The sequence below is a fragment of the Drosophila tropicalis genome, unplaced genomic scaffold, assembly GCF_018151085.1.
Source record: "Drosophila tropicalis isolate 14030-0801.00 unplaced genomic scaffold, ASM1815108v1 contig_625, whole genome shotgun sequence".
NCBI lineage: Eukaryota > Metazoa > Arthropoda > Insecta > Diptera > Drosophilidae > Drosophila > Drosophila tropicalis.
In genome coordinates this window covers 40652-44376 of record NW_027173104.1, presented here as the reverse complement: position 1 = coordinate 44376, position 3725 = coordinate 40652, and the positions used below count along the sequence as shown (strand labels likewise).

The 3725-nt window shown below is 32.4% G+C and overlaps 1 long non-coding RNA gene across 2 annotated transcripts; it reads right to left on the bottom strand.

The window, feature by feature from the left end:
• Positions 1 to 213: 213 nt before the first annotated feature.
• LOC137578653 (uncharacterized) lies at positions 214 to 1401 on the bottom strand. 2 transcript variants are annotated; one of them, XR_011032734.1, is made up of 3 exons: positions 1244 to 1365; positions 564 to 1186; positions 214 to 501 (listed from the first exon to the last, which is right to left on the bottom strand). It is a non-coding gene; the product is annotated as an uncharacterized lncRNA (long non-coding RNA). The 2 variants fall into 2 exon arrangements; XR_011032733.1 differs by having other exon boundaries at positions 214 to 1186; positions 1244 to 1401.
• Positions 1402 to 3725: the final 2324 nt, after the last annotated feature.

Below are 3725 nucleotides of genomic sequence, written 5' to 3'. Positions count from 1 at the left end.
ACTATTAATTGTGCGGACGACTTCTCTGCAGATTAGCTAAAGGTGTTGTTCGCTAACCCTTTCTGTACCCACCCTACCTTGGCAAAGTATTGGGTTTAATTGATTGCCCCTTAACAGACACTTAAATGATCTTAGACGATTTGTAACGGCAGCATAGTCATGGATTCAGGTGACGGACTCCTCAAAGAATTAGTTTACACAAACATGTCGAAATTTCAAGTTACGGGTTTAATTCCAAACAAAGGGTTTTCATGACTTAATTTTCTAAGAAATTACAAAATAAAGATATGCAAAAAGATATGGCAAGATAAATTTAAATACGATAATTAGAGCAAATATAGATTCAAAAAAAATGCATAGTAATTCAAAAGAGATTTGGGTTATGTGGCCGCGTGTGCCAGTTGGCAATGAAACAAATATTTATAGTATATACATGTGTGTGTTAACTCACGATTTATCCAACGGTGCGATCTCTGGACCCATCGATGCTGCAGGGATTTGCTGTATAATTTAGTTATTAGAAAAATGAAATGCAACAAAGCCAATCTTAACGCATTACATACCCATTAGGTTTCCTAATAAGGAAAACTGATTTTACTTAACCAAATAGGGACTTAATTTTAATAATATTTAAAGTTTCGTTACGTTACTTAAAATAATAATTCATTTAAATTTCTTTTAGTTTAGCAAAAATTTTTACGTTAATCAAAGAAAAAAAAATGTATGAAAAGGTGTTGCCGTGGTGCAACAAAAAAAAAAAGGTAGTATCCAAACCAAAGGGCTGCTACTCCATACTTTGCGTAAAGATGAAACAAGAAAAGGTAGCAGAACTACTACTAAGTATGCATATGCACCAAAAAGAAATCGAAAAGTAGTAGATCTCGCTCAAATTGGGTGTATAATATTGGTATTTAATATATATTAGCCGGAGACTTGCTTCATTTCATCACCAGACTAATTTAGTCTGGCCCATGGCGATGATTATTGATGAAATGGAAGGGTTGATGAAGAAAATCCGAGGCTCGCTGGTGTCTTGGTTATTGAACAATATTCCAACGAAGAAAATATCAGCGATTGGGCTGGGGAACAATTAACCAAATTGTCCCAACGAAAATGAAAAATCCAAGGCTGCTTGAAAGCCAAAAGTTGCTTGGTCGACGCCACGCGACCGAAATATAAATTTTAGCTGAAATATAACGGTGTTTAAATTCTGATATTTTCACTAAATTTAATTTTATATCACCTTATTCTTCGAATATTCACTAATATTTTTATTCACTTTAGCCAAATATGTATATAACTGCCTTGTGCAGTTCTGTACTTTTTAAACGATGATGTAATATGCACGTGTTTCACAAATATATATGTATATATGTATATATATTTATTTGAATATTAATATTCACGTCTTTCCGCAATCAAAGTATCAAGTTAAATGAAAAAGCCTGTACCAAAAATTCTGTTTCTAAGCAAATGCAATGCATGCGAACGAATTCCAACGGATCTTTTCCATGTTCTCTTCTTTGCTTACGCTTTGCGTTCGCTGTGCGAAATGAAAGTAAGAACCGTACCAAGTGAAGACATGTGCGTAGTACTCAAGGGGGGTTATTCATTTATTCTTGCAAACAAACAAAATAAAATATTTTCTCCGAAATGCAATTAAAATTATTATTATTAAAGAGGGCTACTACAAGGAGGGAACGTTACATGGTTTCATTTCGGCAGTCAACCAAATCATGGAGGAGTATGATGATAACGACCAGGTCTTCACTGTTATATTCAACACCAAAATTGAAGGTCAGGCTAGAACTATGCTTAATATTAACCCCCCCTACATCTTGGGCTGATTGCAAAACTCGTCTTCGACATCATTATCGCCCAAGAACGGATCAAATGGGTCTAACCAGAAAAATTAATAACTTAAGGGTAACTACCGTTCGAGATCTTGATTTTAAAGTAAGAGCAATTGTTGAGGAAATTACTGATTTTTCGGTCTTTGAAATCAATAGCAGATTAGTTGACATATTAAGTGGTCTCTTAATTCAAAGAGTAAAGGAATTATCTTGTGGTCCAATGGCCATTGCCTTAATGAATAAAACAACATTATCAGATATAAGAATTGAACTTGCAAATTATATTGGTCTGAATTATGGAAATTTAAATAAAAAACTATTATTAACCAAAAATGACAAGGACCATAGTACATATAACAAACAGACAACTAATAAAAATACAAACCAAAATACTGAACAGAGTCAAAATGTAAAACAGTCTCAAAATCCCAATAGACAACAGAGTCAAAATATTAGACAGTATCAAAATCCGAATAGACAACAGAGTCAGAACGTAAGACAAAATCAAAATTATCAGCAACCACAAAATTATCAGCAACCACCAGCAGAAGCAATGAGTGTAGATAATATAAATGAGGAAGTAGTAAACAGCACAGATAATCAAGAGTTTTTTACCAACTAGCCTTGGATGAAAAAAAAAATTTTTATAAAAGGAACAATAGAGGAAGATACTTATATTATTTTAGTAGATACAGGATCAACCATAAGCATTTTAAACACAACTAATGTAATAATTCCAAATACAAAATAATTGAAAAATATTCAAAAACCATACATACGATAAAGGGAAAAATAGAAAGTGACAAATAATTTACATGGAAAACAATGGAATTATAAGAAAAAGCAAAAGCAAATATAGTTCTCCAATATGTGTCATACCTAAAAAAAGAGATAGCTCTGGAATTCAAAAGTATCGTATTTGTGTAGACTATAGGCGTTTAAACCAAGTAACCGTTCCAGATAAGTACCCAATACCTATCATGGACGCTGTATTAGACAAACTCGGTAAAGCCCAATATTTTACTACATTAGATTTAGCAAAAGGCTATCACCAAATTTTAATGGCAGAAGAAGATATAGAGAAAACAGCATTCATTTCACCAATGGGTTTATATGAATATGTTAGAATGCCTTTTGGGTTAAAAAATGCCCCAGCCACATTTCAACGTTTAATGAATGAAATACTGAGGGATTATATAAACAAAAGTTGTGTTGTATACATGGACGATATTTTGATATTTTCAACAACACTTCAGGAACATAAGATTGCTTTAGAAAACATTTTCAAAATACTTAGAAATCATAACTTAAAAATTCAACCAGACAAATGTTCCTTCATGAAACAATATACTGAATATTTAGGACACATTCTCACAAAGGAGGGATTAAACCCAATCCACATAAAATAGAAGCAATAAAAGCAATGCAGCTACCTAAAACAGAAAAGCAATTGAAAGGATTTCTTGGTATGACAGGATTTTACAGAAAATTTATTAAGGACTATTCCAAAATAGCTTACCCAATGATCAGATATTTACAAAAAGGCACACAAATTAATACAAATGACCCACAGTTTATAGATGCCTTTGAAAACCTTAAAACACTTATAAGCTCACATCCAATCTTAAAATATCCAGAGTTTGATAAACCATTTACCATTACAACAGATGCCAGTGACTTCGCAATAGGTGCAGTATTGTCTCAACAAGAGCAACCAGTTGCATTCGTTTCAAGAACTTTAAATAAACACGAAAAAAATTACAGTACAATTGATAAAGAATTTTTATCCATTATACATGCAGTAAACTATTTTAGACACTATTTGATAGGTAATAAATTCCAAATTATAACAGATCATGCTCCGATAAAATA